The 18821-nt window shown below is 34.4% G+C and overlaps 1 long non-coding RNA gene across 1 annotated transcript in view; it reads left to right on the top strand.

Moving 5' to 3' along the window:
• LOC116422237 overlaps positions 1-18821 on the top strand; it is a 44445-nt gene that overhangs the window by 10504 nt on the left and 15120 nt on the right. The window contains exon 2 of the long non-coding RNA XR_004232801.1: positions 12013-12243. This is a non-coding gene — a long non-coding RNA (uncharacterized LOC116422237). The remainder of the gene's footprint in view (positions 1-12012; positions 12244-18821) is intronic.

The raw sequence follows: 18821 nt of genomic DNA, 5'->3' as shown, positions 1-18821 counted from the left end.
CAAGATTATTGGAACTAATCTGAATCATCTCATTGTTGGAAAGAGCCCCGTCCATCAGAATTGATCATTTTATAATCTTGTTGCTGTGTGAAATGATCTCCTGGTTCTGCTTATTTCACTCAGCATCAGTGTACGTAAGTCTTCCCAGACCTCTCTAAAATCATCGTGCTGATCATTTCTTATAGAACAATATTACATAACATTCATATACTACAATTTATTCAACCATTCTCCAAGTGATGGGCCTCCACTTAGTTTCCAGTTTCTTGCCACCACAAAAAGGATTGCCACAAACATTTTTGCACATGTACCACTATGGTTTTTAGCCAGTACCAGATTGTTTTAATAATTATCCTTTTATAATGCAGTTCAAGTTCTGATATAGCTAGACCACCTTTTTTTGCACTTTTTCAATGATTTTCTTGATATTTTCTTAAGCTTTTGTTCTTCCAGATGAATTTTGCTATTTTTTCTAACTCTATAAAATAGTTTTTATACTTTTATTTATATGATTGATTAAATATATTAATTTAGGTAGAATTGTCATTTTTATCATATTTATTTGGCCTACCCATGAGCAACTAATATTTTCTCAGTTGCTTAAATCTCACTTAATCATGTAAAAAGTCTTTTATAGTTGTGTTCATATGGTTCCTGGGTTTGTCATGGCAGGTAGACTTCCCAGTATTTTATATTGTCTATATTTATTTTAAATGAAATTTCTCTTTTTATGTCTTGCTGCTGGACTTTGTTGTTAATGTATAGAAATGCTGATAATTTATATGGGTTTATTTTGGATCCTGCAACTTCACTAAATTGTTAATAATTTTGAATAGTTTCTTTTAAGTTGATTCTCTAGGTTTTCTAAGTATAACATCATATCATCTGCAAAGAATGTTAGTTTTGCTAACTCATTGCCTAATCTAATTTCCTTAATTTATTTTTTTCTTTTATTGCTAAAGCTAATATTTCCAGTACAATAATAAATAATAGAAGTAACAATGAGCATCCTTACTTCACCCCTGATTGTACTGGGAAGGTTTCTAACTTTTTCCCTTTAAAGATAATACATGCTGATTGTTTTAGAAAAATAATATTTATCTTTTAAAGTAGCCCCATTTATTTCTAAGCTGTCTAGTATTTTTTAGTAGGAATGGTTGCTGTGTTTTTCAGAGTTTTTTTCTGCACCTTCTGAGTTAATCTTATGATTTCTGTTGGTTTTCTTATTGACCAATTATACTGATAGTTTTTTGAATATTGAATTAGCTTTGCATTGCTGGTATAAATCCCACCTGGCTATAGTGTATGATCCTAGTGACACCTTGTTGTAATCTCTTTGCAATATTTTATTTAAAACTTTTTCATCAATATTCATTAGGGAAGTTGATCTATAATTTTTTTCTGTATTTTGGCTCTTCCTGGTTTGGGTATCAGAACCATCTTTACGTTATAAAAAAAAATCTTGTAAAATTTCTCTTTCTCCTATTTTCCCAAAAGGTTTGTGTGGTATTGGGATTAATTGTTCTTTAAATGTTTGGTAGAATTTGCTTGTAAATTCATCTGGTTCCTTCTTAGGAAGTTTATTAATAACTTATTCAATTTCTTTTTTTTCTTTTTTTTTCTTTTTTTTCTTAATTATAATAACTTTTTATTGACAGAACCCATTCCAGGGTAATTTTTTACAACATTATCCCTTGCACTCACTTTTTTTTTTTTTTAAGTTTTTTTGTTTTTTTGTTTTTTTTTATTTAATAGCCTTTTATTTACAGGATATATACATGGGTAACTTTACAGCATTAACAATTGCCAAACCTCTTGTTCCAATTTTTCACCTCTTACCCCCCCCCACCCCCTCCCCTAGATGGCAGGATGACCAGTAGATGTTAAATATATTAAAATATAACTTGGATACACAATAAGTATACGTGACCAAAACATTATTTTGCTGTACAAAAAGAATCAGGCTCTGAATTATTGTACAATTAGCTTGTGAAGGAAATCAAAAATGCATGTTGCACTCACTTCTGTTCCGATTTTTCCCCACTCTCCCTCCACTCCCTCCCCTAGATGGCAAGCAATCCTATTTATGTTAAATATGTTGCAGTATATCCTACATACAATATATGTGTGCAGAACCAAACAGTTCTCTTGTTGCACAGGGAGAATTGGATTCAGAAGGCAGAAATAACCTGGGAAGAAAAACAAAAATACAGATAGTTTATGTTCATTTCCCAGTGTTCTTTCTTTGAATGTAGCTGCTTCTGTCCATCATTGATCAATTGAAACTGAGTTAGGTCTCTTTGTCAAAGAAATCCACTTCCATCAGAATACATCTTCATACAGTATCGTTGTTGAAGTATATAATGATCTCCTGGTTCTGCTCATTTCACTTAGCCTAAGTTCATATAAGTCTCTCCAAGCCTCTCTGTACTCATCCTGCTGGTTATTTCTTACAGAACAATAATATTCTATAACATTCATATACCACAATTTACTCAACTATTCTCCAATTGATGGGCATCCATTCAGTTTCCAGTTTCTAGCCATTACAAACAGGGCTGCCACAAAGATTTTGGCACATACAGGCCCCTTTCTCTTCTTTAGTATCTCTTTGGGGTATAAGCTCAGTAGTTCAATTTCTTCTTCTAAAACTGGGTTATTTAAGTATTTTATTCTGTTAATCTGGATAATTTTATTTTGTCAATATTCTTCCATTTCATGTAGATTGTCAAATTTATTAGCATATAATTGAGCAAAATATTTCCTAACAATTGTTTTAATTTCCTCTTCATTGGTGGTAAATTCACCCCTTTCATTTTTGATGTTAGTAATGTCGTTTTCATCTTTCCTTTTTTAATCAAATTAGCCAATGATTTATCTATTTTATCAGAGTTTTGTTTTCATAAAGCCAGCTTTGAGTTTTATTTATGAGTTCAAAAGGTGTTTTACTTTCAATTTTATTAATCTCTCCTTTGATCCTTTCAGGATTTTCATTTTGGTGCTAAATTGGGATTTTTGATTTTAATCTTTTTCTAGATTTTTTTTTAGCAAGCCCAATTCAGGGCTCTGCTTTTTCCCTATTTTATTGATACAAGTGAATAGAGGTGTAAAATTTCCCCTAAGTATTGCTTTGGCTACATCCCATAAAGTTTGGTATATTGTCTTATTGTCATTTTCTTTAATGAAACTATTGTTTCTATGATTTATTCTCTGATTCACTTGTTTTTTAGGATTAGATTATTTAATTTCCAATTAATTTTTCTCATCTCTCTTTTCATTGTTCATTATTGAATATAATTTGATTGGATTATAATCTGAAAAGGAAGATTTTATTTTTTTTCTTTTTCTGCCTTTGGTTCTGATGTTTTAATAACCTAACACATGGTCAAATTTTTGTGTAAATGCCATGTACTGATGAGAAAAAGGTATATTCCTTTCTATTCATATTCAATTTTTTTTCTAGAAATCTGTCATGTCTAACATTTCCAGAATCTTTAACTTCATTCTTATTTATTTTTTGGTAAAATATATCTAGTTCTAAAAGGAGAAAGTTAAGATTTCCCCCACTAGTATAGTTTTATTATCTATTTCCTCCTGTAACTTATTCAACTTCTTCAAAAATGTATATCCTATACCATTTAGTGCCCATGATTTCATTGTTTAGGGTACCTTTTAGCAAGTTATAGTTTCCTTCTTTACCTCTTTTAATTTTATAGAGTTCTGTATCCAACTATGTTTGGTATTTCCTCTTTGAACCAGTTTTGAAGAGAATAAAGTTTCAGCTTTGCCCACCATCCCTCTCCTTATGTTTCTCTCCATTAAAATAGCTCTTTCATACCTCTTTTATGTGGAATCATTTACTCCATCCAATCTCATCCTTCCCCTACTTACAGTGAAGTTTTTTTCTCCTTTTCTTTTGTTTGTTGGTGAGTATCATTCCATCAAAGCCACCTTACACACACACACACACACACACACACACGTCTTCTAATTGCTCTTACAATAATAAAGTTGAGTGATAAGTATTACCTTGTATATAAAAATGTAAAGAGTTTAACCTTATTGAATTCCTTATGTTTTCTCTTTCTTTTTTCTCTTTTTGTGTTTGCTTTGAGTCTTGGATTTGGAGGTCATTTTTAAAATTCAGCTCTGGTCTTTTAATTAGAAATGCTCGAAAGTCTTCTATTTTGTTAAATGTTTATTTTTTCCCTGAAAGTTTATATTCAATTTTTCTGGGCAGGTGATTCTTGGTTTTAATCCTAATGCCTTTGCTTTTTAGTATATCATATTCCAAGCTTCTGGTTCTTTTTGACTGCTTGCAATACTCTTTCTTTGATCTGTGAGTTTTGGGATTTGACAATCAAGTTTCTGGGAGTTTTTATTTTGAGATCTCTTTTAGGTAATGATCAGTGGATTCTTTCAGTTTCTATTTACCTTCTGGTTCTAATACATCAGGGCAATTTTCTTTGATAATTTCTTGAAATATGTTGTCTATAATACTTTTTTTAATCATAGCTTTCAGGTAATTCAGTAATTCTTATATTATCTCTCCTTGACATATTTTCTAGGTCAGTTATTTTTACAATGAAAAATTTTGCATTTTAAATTGTTTTTTAATTTTCATAAACCTAAATAAAAGTTTTCCAACAGAGACAGAAGATATGGTATTATTACAAGATACATTGTTGGAGGGATTATCCATGCCAATGAAATCACAGAATCCAAGCATTAAAAAAGTACCCCAAAATGGCAAAAGCTAATATTAACTGGATTACAAGAGGTTGATCCACTGGAGAAAGAAATGGCAAAGCATTCCAGAATTTTTGCCAAGAAAACCCTGTGGCTTATGGGGTCATGATAAATAACTGAACAACAACACATTTGAAGTAAATGTGGTTTTTGTGAACACTCATGTTTTCTTTTTTAATTTTTGTCCACTAGTAAAATTATTGAGCTATAGATTAGGTATCCTGAATGCATATGGCCATCAGAAAAAGAGCACTCTGTCCAAATAGATACCAGATATGTTATGTATATGCCCCAATATAAAAATCAATGAATTTAGATTTCTAAATCAGTTTGTTATAAAGTTTGTTTCATATATGTAAACCTCCTAAAGCAACATTTCTCAAACTTTTTGGTCTCAGAAGTTTCTTTACACTCCTAAAAATTATTGAAGCCCCATCCCCAAAGAGTTTTTGTTTATGTGGGTTATGTCTATCAATTTTTACTGTGTTTGAAATTTAAATGCCTTAGTGTTATTATAAATAGAATTTGGCTCTAAATATAGTATGGCAGCCCTAAAAGGACAATAGGCCCCAGATAACACTTTTAGAATTGCTGCTCTAAACATGATTAACTCAGAAATTTGTTTTGAATGTCTAAACATATTTGTAATAGATTATGCTTTTCTTGAGCATTTACTTAACACAATGGATAGAGCATTTGGAATCAGGAAAACATCTTCATGAATTTAAATCTAGCCTTAGATACTTCAGAGCTTTGTGATACTGGTAAAGTCACTTAATTCATTTGTCTTAGTTCCTTATCTGCAAAATGATCTGGAGAAGGAAATATTAACTCATCCTCCTATGCTTGCCAAGGAAACACCAAAATATGGACTCAAAGAGTCAGACGCAACTGAACTACAAATTCCTTTTAATATTTTCTTAATGAGAAGGGGAAAGAGAAAAACAAAGAATTTGGAACTTAAACAAATTGAATTTTAAGTTAAAAAAACCCCACAGAATTGCCATCCTAAAGCTTAATCACTCCTGGGTAAGTTGTTAAAATCAAGGTCCTCAAGTTGCAAAGTCAAAAATCAATGTTTAAGCCTTGAAGACCCTATGAAGTTATATGACCTTCCTATAATACTTTGATAGTTGTATCTATTTGTATTACTACATTTTTTGTGCATCTATTGTATGTGCTACAGCCATTTACAATTCAATGAGCACAATGTAAAAATGAATAAATTACCAGGTGAAAAAATACCATGAGTCTTCTTCACCACTGACTTATTCTATTTGGAATTTTGACCATAAGCAAAAAGCATATGATTCTCTGAGTTGTTATGACTGAGCATTTATATATTTTTATTTACTATGACCTAGAGATAGCAATATATAACAATAAAATCTAGCTCAATCAATGATCCTTGACTAAAGATCATAGTTCCTGTTCCAAACATCTAGAAGTGATCCCTCCTTCTTGAAATCTTTGACCCTTCCTTTACTCTTCCTAAGATTATAGAGTTGAAAGACACTTTATCAGTACTCTAGACCCACTTAATTACAAAAATGAGAAAACCAAGGTACAGAGTTCCAAAACTGTCAAATTGCAGATTCGTATTCCAGCCTGGGTCCCTGTACTCCAAAAGTAGGGTTCTTTCCTTTTCACCATGCTGCTTCCTCCTATTCTAACCATAATTATCTGCATACATATCTCATTGACTCCAATTAGATTAATCTTCCTGAAGGCAGGGCCGATTGTTCTTGTCCTTACTCTCTTCAGAACCTGCCACAGTTACTTGCTTAGAGTAGGAGTTTAATACTCTTTGTTGAATTAGTTGTTATGAGAAAGCAGTTACTTAGGTCACCCAAAAAATGAGGATAATAAGGGGAGAGATTTAAACATTGTAATCAATGACTGCATTAATTTTTTAAAGTTGCATTGTAATCACCTTTAAATCTGCAATTGTGCCATTACCAAAGTAATTTTGTTTCTGAAACAGAACTACTAAAATGCTTCCAAATTAAAATATTTATTACTTTATGAAGTTAAAAATATATTCTTATTTTCAGTTAAAGTTATGAGAGGACAGAATATTCAAATGTCCTGGCTCTTAGCAAAAGAAGCTTTAAAATCCTAAACTGTTTGGTGAGCTGTATCCAAATCCTATAAGATTGAAACCAATTAATTTCTTCCTAATAGCAGACAGAGGGAAAGAGGGAATCTTAAGACAGAAGACAGCAGGAAAGGGATCTTATGAAAGCTCAATGGCGTTTTGGAAGAGCTCTGTCAGACCAAATATTTACAGATAATAAGCTGAATATGATAAGTATAATAGACCAAAGCTGGTCAGGTCAGTCTGGTCACACGGGTCTGAGATTTAAATAAAGTGAGACACTCATAGTCCCTCCAAGAATTAGCAAAAGGTTTCCTTAGCTATAGCAAGACAAAGAGTAAGGAAAGGATATTTATCAACAATACAGTCTTGATCAGCTCATCTGGGTTGGTGCTATTCATACTGGTGGTCTATATAAGAAAGAAGATCTAATCCCTGGTATCCCAGATGTTTTGGTATTATTCATTTGTTCAGGGTCTACTTGAGCCTTTGTCTTCTAAGCCAATTGGATCTCCAAGTCAATTTTAATAACATTTAAGGGAAAATTAGACTAACCTTCAAGCGGCATGACCTTCATATATTGACCCCATCACAATGGGACACACAAACCTAAGAAGATAAAGCCTTCTATTTTCTTGCCTCTGTGACCTTAGGAAAATCACATCAACCTCATTGTGCCTCAGTTTCTTCATCTATTAGAGAGTTGAATAAGAGGCCCTCTAAGACCTCTCCCAACTCTAAATCTGATAATCATAAGGACCTTGTAAATCTTAGTTTTATATAAATATATTGGGAGATATTTGTTAAATTAAGTTACCAACTGGAGTATAATCTTTGTGGTAGACTATGTTTGCTGTCCATGGACCACCCTAAATAGAGAGAAATTTGTCACTTATCACTAATTGAATGATAGATTCTTTGGAAGTGACAATCCATAAAGAAAAACACATGCAAAAAATACCCCCAAAGTCCTGCAAAGCCCTTTTCTGCTATTGCAGTGACAATGATGATAAATATCTATTCAGTGCCCACACAAAAATATTCTCATGCTATTGAGGAGCTTATGTTCTACAAGTCACCTATACCTTTATCTGAGTCATTAATAAAAATGTTTAATAGCACAGAGTCAATGATAGAAACCTGAGACACTCCACTAGTGCTGACCTTCCCAGTTGACATACAACTATTAATGACTACCCTTCAATTGGTTTCAATTCATTGAATTGTACTAATGTCCAGTTCATATTTTTACTTTTTCAGAAGAACAGAATAAGGGACTTTGTCAAATGAAATGCTTTGCTAAAATCTGGGTAAGCTATATTATACCATCATCTACTGCTCTAGTAATCCCCATTGAAAAAGGAAATGAAACTGCTCTATCAAAGTCTATTCTTAATAAAGCCACACTAGATCTTTGTCCTGCCTTCTCTAGGAAATCATTAACCATCATTCTAAAAGTACATTGTAGAAATTTACATTTGTATTGCATATATCATACATGTATTGTTGGTTACATGCTGTCTGCCTCATTCAGATGTAAGCTTTTTGAGGGCAGGGATCAAATTTTTGCCTTTCTTTGTATCACTAGTATTTTAACACAGTGCCTGGCACATGGTAAGTATTTAAAGATGCACCTTAACTAACAGATAATGGAAGATATCTGTCAGCATTTCTATAACTGTTCTCTTCAGCAATCAAGGAGAAGCCATATGTGTATTCTAAATTTCTCAATTCACAATATGCTGCATAAAAAAAAAAAGAAAGCAACTCTAAAGAAAACAGAGATAGAAAGAGAATCTAGATCAGACCAAGTAAAAGAAAATAAATCACACACCAAATGATTGGGGTAAGGGGAAAGTACAATATTATAACTGGAAGAAAAAAAAGGCAGTTGAGAAGACTTCAATAACTTTGTTATTGAGTCATTTTTCATTTGTGTCTGACTCTTCATGACTCCATTTGGGGTTTTCATTTTTCAAAATTTATTTTATTTATCTAATTTTTTCTCCAGTTACATTCAAAATAACATTTTTTTTACATTTGGTTTTAAAATTTTAGAGTTTTAAGTTGTGTCCCTTATCCCCACCCACAATTAAGAAACCACATGTAAAGTTATGCAAAACATTTCCATAAAAATTAAGTTGTGAATGAAAAAATAGATCTCCCACGCTAATGAAAATAAAAAAACCTCAAGAAAAATTTAGTTTCAAAAAAAAAGAAAGAGAATGTTTTAATCTGTATTCAGACTCAATCAGTTCCTTCTTCAGCTGATTTTACAGATGAGAAAACTAGGGCAAACAGGGTTAAGTGACTTGCCCAGGATTATATAGCTAAATAAATATCAAGGCTAGATTTGAACTCATGAAAATGAGTCTTCCTGACTCAAAGGCCAGCACTCTATCCATTATATCACCTATATGGTCTTTTCAAGAAATATAGACTTAATAACTATAGTTTTTAACTCTGTAAAAAATCTTTATAAGAATGGTTTACACACACACACATACACACACAAACCCCTTGGGTTCAAATGATCAGCTTTACAAGTACAAGATGAAGAGAGTATGGATAGACAAAAAGCTCAACCAGGCAATCAACAAGCACTTATTAAGTGCTTACTATGGAGAAATGGCAAGTTAAAGACAACTTTGAGGTACACACTATATACTTTTCAATTGGTTAAGATGACAGGAAAACATAATGATAAATTTTGGAGGGGATGTGGGAAAACTGGGACACCAATACATTGTTGGTGGAGTTGTGAACTTATCCAGTCATTTTGGAGAGCAATTTGGAACTATGCCTAAAAGACTATCAGGCTGTACATACCCCTTGATCCAGCAGTGTCTTTACTGGGCCTGTATCCCAAGGAGATCATAAAAAAGGGAAGGGGACCCACATGTGCCAAAATGTTTGTAGCAGCCCTTTTTGTAGTGGTAAGGAATTGTAAACTGGGTGGATGCCCATAAGTTATGGTATATGAATATTATGGAATATTTATTGTTCTATAAGTCCTTACTGTGTACAATTAGTATTGTTAGTTAACAGTTAGTACTATTAATACAGTTATCATTTGGAGATACAAAGAAAGGCAAAATTTGGAGGAAGCAATAGGCTACAAGTTAAATATGAGATTAGAATAGAAAATAGTAGTATCCTGAAAAGCTAAAACAATCTTCAGCTACTTCAAGAGGGAAAGTATCCAGCATTTGGAGGAAATGATTCCATTGTGCTCTTCTCTAATCACATGATTGGAAGAACTTTAATAAGGTGGAGATTGATGTGAGGACCAAGATGAAGGGCCTTGAGATCCTGTTCTGTGAGACTCTGTAGACTAAAGTGGGAATATTTAACTTGGAGAAAAGCAGATTTGAAGAAATATGATAAACTGTCTTTAACTGAAGTCATTTTTAATGGTATTTTTCCTCAATTACACATTGATAATTTTTAGCATTCATTTTTATAAGATTCTGAATTGCAATTTTTTCTCCCTCCCTCCTTCCTCCAAAGGTGGTGCACAGTTTGATATAATTTATACATATGCTATCATGTAAAACATATTTTCATATTAATCACAGTTATAAAAGAAGAAATAGATCAAAAGAGGAGAAAACACCATGAGAAAGAATAAAGTTAATGAAAAAATGTATGCGTTGATCTGCATTCAGAGTCCATCAATTATATGGTTGTGGAGAGCATTTTCCTTAGGTAGTCCTTTGTACTTCTCTTGGATCATTGTGTTACTCAGAAGAGCTGAGTTGATCATAGCTGGTTATCACATAATGTTGCTGATACTGTGTACGATGTTTTCCTGATTCTGCTTACTTCACTTTGTACCAGTTCATACAAGTCTTTCTCGATTTTTCTGAAATCTTCAAAAAAAGTCATTATTTAAAAGTACTTGTACTGATTGCTCCAGAAGAAGATCTAGATGTAGAGAGTGGAAGCAAAACAAGAAGGAAAATTTATACTTTACATAAGGCATTTAGAACCAGTGAAAAAGCAGAAAGAGCTATAAAGGAAGTCAATCAGTCAGTCTCTCACTAAAGGTCTTCCAACAAAAACTGGCAGATGATTTGTGATGAGATTCTTATTCAAATATAGTTTAGATGAAAAGGATTTTAGACTCCTTTTCAACCTAGGAAATTCTGTATCTAGGATTTATTGAATGAAATTTCCAGCAACACAACTGAATGAAAGTCATGATTCTTCTTTGACATCAGAAAAGAATTTGATTCAGTTTAGCAAAGGGCCACTTTATAAACCCTCCTCCAACAACGTATCTGCCTTGTGTGTATGAAAATCATGCAAAATTCCACAATAACTATAATAGAGATAACTTTGTTCTGTGCCCATTTATTTGCCAAATGTGTTTGCTACTTAATAGAGGATATCCAGTGCAAAGTCCAAATGGAAGAGGAATTTCCTATAAATGATGAGGTCCTTCAGATGCTTCTGTTTGCAAATGAAATTTTGAAGATTGTATCAAGTGCCAGAACTAACAGAGCCTCCTAAATGTGATTCAGAATCATTAAAAAGTTAAGACTAAGAAACTATACAGGAAAAGTCAAGTGAATATAAAATGCCTATTGTCTTGAAAATAAAATGTAGTTGGGTACACAGGATATGTATCCTGATGGACTGGCTTAACAATACATTTGTCTTGCAGAGATGTTATATATGGCCATAAATTTGACTCACAGGAAAAAAAAAAAAAAAAAAAAAAAAAACAATGAACTGAATCACATTTGGGAAATGGTGTAGTTCTTCCGGTGACCAAATTTTTTTTCTGGAACAAACAAGAGCACTCTTTTTTGTACTAATATTCATCCAATCAATCAACAAGCACTTATAAATGGCAAGCAGAGTATTAGATGCATGGGGATATAAATGCAAAGACTGAAACAATTTCTATTCACCCTGAGCTAGTGGGGGAGACAACACATACATAGGCATTGTTTTTCATCTTACATTTTCAAATAAGACAAGTGATAATATTAGTGATGTGTTGACTTGCTCATGAAATCGATTTAAGTGAGGCAAAATTGCACAAAATCATCAAACTCACTCTCTTCCAGAGTCCAATGGTAAGACAAAAGTCAAAAGACTGCATTCTTTGTCTAGGATTGAGTGAATGACCTTGACACCTTCCAATGTCTTACCAGGATCTAAGTATTCCACAATGCCTGCTTCAGCTGCCTTCATGTTGTTGGAACAATCTATTCTTATCTGCTCATTCTGCTGAGGAAAGTCTTCATATCCTTGGAGTAGACACTCCCAGAACTCATCAAAGTATTTGAAGCCTGAAGGTTACTCTCAACATGATTTAGGCCATATGCTGAGATGGTTTGCCAGAATATGGCCACTGCCCTTGCTACTGCTTCTTGGAACCACAGGTAAGAGTTGGGTGACAGGTAAATATTAAAAGTGGATGAGCAGCCCTGAAAATGGCTCAGCAAACTCTTATAGCAGAGATACTAATCCTCCTAAACGTACAGAATACACATAAAGAAAATAAATATAAAGTAGCTAAACAAGTAATAAAGTCATAAAGTAATAAACAAGATCATTTAGGAGGGTGTGAACTAGATAAGTGTTTTAAGAAAGGCTTCATGAAGAGGAAGTAATAATTTGACTAAATTTTGAAGGAAAAAAAAGATTCTATAAGATAGGAGTAAGAGGTACATTCCAGACAAAAGGAGAGAGTGAGGGGCAATGAAAAGACAAAGTATTGTGTGTGAGGAACAGAGAGAAGACCAGTTTTATTAGATTGTAGAATATAGAATAGTGAAAAATGAGTTTGGGACCAGATTGTAAAGAGCTTCTTAAAACAGAAGTAATAGGAAGCTACTGAAAGTTGTTGAGAAAGGGAAAAATATAGTTTAAGATCTGTGCTCATCTGATCATACACATTTATAGTGATAAAGGATTAACTGAAGTGGGGGGACATTTGACTGTGAGCTCTTTAGATTGTGAGGTCCTAGAAATGAGAGACTGTATTTTACTCTTTTTTTTTTTTTTTTTGGTATATCCAATGCTTAGCACAAGGCTTGGCACATTTATTATTTATTTATTAGGTGCTTAATAAACAATTGGATACCTATTGCAATAATCAATCTAGAGGAAATGAGCTCATAAGCTAAATTGATATCTGAGTCAAGAGGAAGGGTTAATTAGAAGAGATGCTGTGAAAGGAGAAATGACAAGTTTTGAGAATTAATTGGATGATTTATGTAGGTAAGGGAGAGTGAGGAATCCAGAATAATGCCAATGTTATGAATCTGGGAGAACAGAAAAATAAGTGGTGACTTTAAGAGAAATAGGGAAGTTTGGAAGAGGATAGACTGGGGTAGGGTGTGGAGGGGGGTAAAAGGAGTATTAAGTTTTAGCCATGTTTTAATTGAAATGCCTTTGGGATATCCAGTTTGAAATGTACAACAGGGAATTGATAATGTAGGCCTGCAGCAAAGCAAGAGACTAGAGTTGGATATAATAGATCTTGGAGTCATCTGCATAATGATGATAATTAAATCCATGGGAACTGATGAGGTTACTAAGAGGGAAAGAATAGTGAGAGAGAAAGGAAGAGAGCTGAGGGCAAAGCCTTACAAAATGCCCATATTTGAGGATGGGAAAAGGCTGATGAAGCAGCAAAGGAGACTGAGAAGAAGGCATCAAAAAAGCAGAAAAATAAGGGGAGAATAGTGCCATGAAAACTGAGAGAGGAGAGAAAAACTAAGAGGAGAATGTTATGAGTGTCCAGTGCAGTAGATAGGTTGAGAAGGATAAGACTGAAAAAAGACTATCAGATTTGACAGTTGTTGCTGTTCATCCTTCATTTTGAAGAATAACAAAGACATCACTGGTCATGTCTTGCCTGTGGATAGGATTTAAATGCACCAAAGTTACACAAAGTCATCAGCCTATTCTCTTTCTGAAATCATCAAAGTCCAATGGCAGGACAAAATTCAAGATGACTGGTGATGGACCAGGATGCAGTGGATGACTTTGGCTCCTTCAGATGCCTGAGCAAGTTCTAAGCACTTCACAATGCTTGCTTCAGCTGCTATCATGGCTATTGGAACAAATTGTTCTCATCTGCGCATTCCACCAGGGAACTTCATCTTCATATGCTTCTGTTTCTGGGAGCCACAGGTGAGAGCTAGATATCAGATGGACACCAAAGTGAATGAGCAGCCCCGATAAGGTCTCAGCAAGCTCTCACATCATTTGTGCTAGTCCTCCCTCAATGAATTCAGTTGAGAAAAGAGATCAGGAGTCAGACCACAAAGGATTGAAGAGCGAGCAAGAGGAAAAGGAACCTTTTTATTAGAGCTTTGTCTGAGACATAGCGCAAAGATATAGGGTGATAGCTATCTATCCTATGAAGGATTTTTAAGTAAATGGGAAATTTGAGTGTGTTTCAAGGCACAAAGGAAGGATCTACTAGGAAGAAAATGATTAACATTTCAAGAGAGAAGAGGGATGATTGAGACTGCAGTTTGCTAAAAAAGACAGGAAGGAACTGGATCAAAGACAAATATAAAAGGGCTGATCTTGGCAAGGAAGAGGATTACTTCATTATCAGAGACAGAAAGGAGGAGAAAATGAAAAAATATTATTCAATAATGTTATTGAATGAGAGATATTATTCGATAAAGTTATATGGCTAAAAATCATGATTTTCCATTCACTACTTGAAGATTTAAGATAGTGAGAGAACTCAAAGGGCAACAGAAAGATGTATAGTGGGGCTAAAGCAGCTACATCATGTTACTAGCAATGATGGATTCACACCAAATGACATAAAAAATATCATCCAAAAGATGTAAGACCAGAAAAGGAGGCTGAGTCATTCATGTGTTGAGAGCAGGTAACAAAGGGGCCGACCCCTTTGCTTTATCTGATACATGCATAATATTCATGGACCTAGAATAAGGGTCCTGGAACATTGAGTATTTCCTCTATGAATGAATGAAAGCATTTATCAAGTAGTTCCTATGTGCAATGGCATATAGGAGGATTTATGTGATGATGCAGACAAGGGTAATACAGGATTAGAAAGTATGGCCATATAGTATTCAACATCATAAAAAGGAATGCCCTTATTGATATGATCATGAATCCATTAAAAAGACTAATCTAAAATAGAAAGGTTGAGGATCTCAGTGAATTTTATGGTTTTAAATATGTATACACTAAATAAAATATATGCATATGTACTATGTAAAATATCATCATAAAAAAGCACAGCAGAAAGATTATGAACTAATTTTCATGAAAACAATGCTTTCTTCATCTATATGGGTGCTCTTAATAGTTAAGAGTTAAGGAAAAGCAGGATTCAGAACTCAGAGTGAGTAACTTTAGAAACTCAGGAGGTTGGAGGGAAAATCAATATATTTTCTGAAGTCCCTTCATATAAGAGCAGGAATTGGGGAAGAGGAAAAGACTGTAAGTCAAGCACTGAACTGACTGATGAGAGAAAGAAAGTATTCAGGGATTCATAGATAATAACCACCAGAATTTTAATTGGGTGATACTGAGTGAACCTTGAAAGAGGATAAGTTCCTTTGTTATAATGGAAGGAAGAGAGCCTAGAAGTATCAATGATTATCAAGGAGTATTCTAACTCTTCCACCATGACCAATGAATTGGAAAATAAATAAAAGGACAATTAGTGTTTTATAGTGTTATAGATCACTAATTGCCCTGAATATTATATCATCAGAAATCTATGACAGCCAAAAAATGAAAAAAAGAAAGGAAAAGATTTAGATAAAAGCAAGTCTGTTATCTATGGATAAAGCATTCTGGAGACCATACTGGAAAGGGTTGATAACTTTAGAGTGAGATATTGAGAAAGTTGGATTGAAAAGGATGGGAATAAGGAAATGAATAGTGGAAGATCTAAAAGGAGGTTTGAATAATGACACCTGGGGGCTGAGAATTGTTGGGATGGGGAAGAGTATGACCAGGTAAGTTTTTGTTAATCATAAAGAAATAAGTTCAAATTATTTCTATGGGTTCAGCTTCTGGGTAAAGTCCTCTCAGGGCTATGGTAAGAAAGGATAAAATGGCATTTTTCTCCTGCCTTTACAATATAGGGCAGAAGACCAGTGGAGGGAGTAGGATGGAATGATATTTCTCTCAGTAAAAGCATGGTGGAATAGATCAGGCCAAAACAAAGGCAGAGAGAGAATGAAAGAATGTTGTGTGTGTGTGTGTGTGTGTGTGTGTGTGTGTGTGTGCATGTGTGTGGATGTGTGTGTGTGTTTCTTTCATACTCTGAAATTAGGAAAGGGCCAAATCTGGGGAATGTCAGGTCATGGAATCTCATTTCTCTCCTCAAGAAAAAATATATTAAGTCCCTGTTATGTACAAGGCATTGTGCCAGACAATGATGAAAGACAAAAAGAAAATAATTCCTGCCCTCAAGAATGATATCTTCCACTGGTAAAATAGTCTCTTCTCTCCACAACTTTCTGTTTTTGTTTCTTTCCCTTTCTCTGTATCTTTCTCCTCTATCTGTCTCTCTATCTCTCTCTCCTTCTTTCTCACTGTTTCTCTCTGCCTCTGTCTATACATACACACACACACACACACACACACACACACACTCTATTTGAGCCGTAGAATATATGCACAATACAATGTGATCTGAGAAATCAGAGAGTACTAACATTTGAATGAGTGGATCTGGAAGCCTTCTTAGAGGAAATTACATTTGACCTGAGTCCTGATGGAAGATAAGATAGAAATAGGGAGGGAAGTCATTTAAAAGCTTGGGGCTCAGCTTGTGAAAATATATAACAAAGGTAAAGGGCATGTTTATCTCAGGGAATAGCTAGTAGACCTATTTGGGTGAAATGTAATGGTCTAAATTCTCAAGATTTTCCGAACTTCTTGAACAAGGAAGAAAGAATTAGGAGAGAGAGATTAATACAACAATCCCTCCACCCTACTCCCTGGAGACTTTGCTGGGCTTTGCCTTTAACTTTCCTCCTACTCAACAAATCTACTCTCACAAAATCTTTGTTCTATTAGCTGGGATGCGCTGATGCAAAGCCTTAATGGGAGGAAGTTCAGAAAACAGATTTCCTGCTTTTACAGATTTCATCAGCTTTTTATGATATTGGAAGCAGTAAGTGGATTAAGAACATTTCAGTTATTTAGCTCTCCTCCCCAAAGAGAGAACTTTTGAAGCATTTTACAGAAACACACACACACACACACACACACACACACACGCACAAATATATGCATGCACATATGAACACACACTTGTTTCTACTACCACCAAAATATTCCTGTTATCTTTGGAGCATCTTTTATGCTTCGAATGTTCTTTTACATTCAGTCTCTTACCTAGTCTTTACTAAAGTCCATAAGGCGTGTTCCAATCAAGTTCTAAAATACAATAATGATATGAATTTTCATCTTCATGATTTGATTTGATGAATATCCCACAGCAAGTTAGTAGTAGACCTGGGATCCTGGCTTTTTGCCCATGGGCTTTCCATGCTACCTCAGAATAGCTACCTTAATATGCCTTCCCAGTGCTGGCATGGGTGCCCTGCTTCTTTAGTAGATCATAAGAGAGAAAAGAACTAGGAGGGAGAATTTTTGCCCTTTAGGGAAATCATGAAAGCTTTTTCTGCAGCTTCTGTATTTGCTCTAGCATATTCTCTGAACCTTTCTCTTAAAAGAATCAAACTTCTGTTGGCTCTTAGAACCACTGTTCTTCTCCCTGCCCTATCCCTTGTATAAAAAAAGAACTTACATGTAATGATGGAACATTGGACAAAGGGTTACAATCATACATTCACATCTCTATTATTCAGTTTCTCTATTTGTAAAATGAGAGGATTGAATTAGAAGACCTCTAGTGCTTCCTTCTAAGTAAGGAGTTTAGTGCTCTGTTAAGTTTCTCCCTAGGGCAACCAGGTAGCACAGTGCATAAAACACTAGAAGTGGAATCAGGAAGACCTGAATTCAAACCCAGTCTTCAACATTTATTAGTTTTGTGACCCTGGGCAAATCACTTCACCCTATTTGCCTCAGTTTCCTTTTCTGTAAAATGACCTGAGGAAGGAAATAGCAGACCAGTATCTTGGCTTAGAAAACTCCAAATGGGAGAATGAAAAGTTGGACAAATAAACAGCAAAAATCTCCCAGTTTCCCAAGGTCTATTATACTAAAACCAGGGAAAGAGATTTTGAACATGTAACTGGTAAAAGGACTCTCAGAAAAGTTTTCCAAAAAGGGTATCCTAGAGCCACCCTCTCAGCTCTTCTCAACATCAGACTTGCTTTCTGGCAACCTCCAACTCATCCCAAATCTAGATATTGATAGATAAAGGTCTAGATTATTAACTCAACAAAGAATATTTGCATTTTATTGGGGACCCCTTAAAGATCAAAAAGATCTTCTAAGACAAAGAATAATTTGCCATTCATGGAACTTCTGGCACCTTAGATGTCAAGGGGAGATTTGGAGGGATGGGGTAGATCCTTCTAAGCACCTCTCAAATCCTTATAGAAGTTGCCTAATAGTTCACCTATGGATAAAGCTAGACCTTCTGATAATTGTATAAACTTGGGAAACATTGCTAGAGTTAAAAATACCCTCAGAGCTGGCACTCTCATTGAATGTTAGAGGTGGAAGGGATTTTAAAGGTCAGTTAGCTCAATCCCTTCATTTTAAATATAAGGAAATCCATTTCCTAAGAAGTTAAGTTCAATCCAGCATATAGTTATTAAATAGCTAATAGGCAAGACAAAAAGCATTGTGGGGCTTAGCATTGTAGGAGAGACCTGGTTTTGGAACTGGGAAGACTCCATCCTATGCCCCTGATGCTTGATCTGTGTGACCTTGGAAAGATCACTTCAGTTTTCCTTGCACCTGGGCCACTCCCTAACATGATAAATTTCATTTACACTAGTAGGGGGAATTTTCCACACTGCCAACAAAT

Source organism: Sarcophilus harrisii, chromosome 3 (genome assembly GCF_902635505.1).
Source record: "Sarcophilus harrisii chromosome 3, mSarHar1.11, whole genome shotgun sequence".
In the NCBI taxonomy this organism is placed as follows: Eukaryota; Metazoa; Chordata; class Mammalia; order Dasyuromorphia; family Dasyuridae; genus Sarcophilus; species Sarcophilus harrisii.
This window is presented reverse-complemented; position numbering and strand designations above follow the sequence as displayed.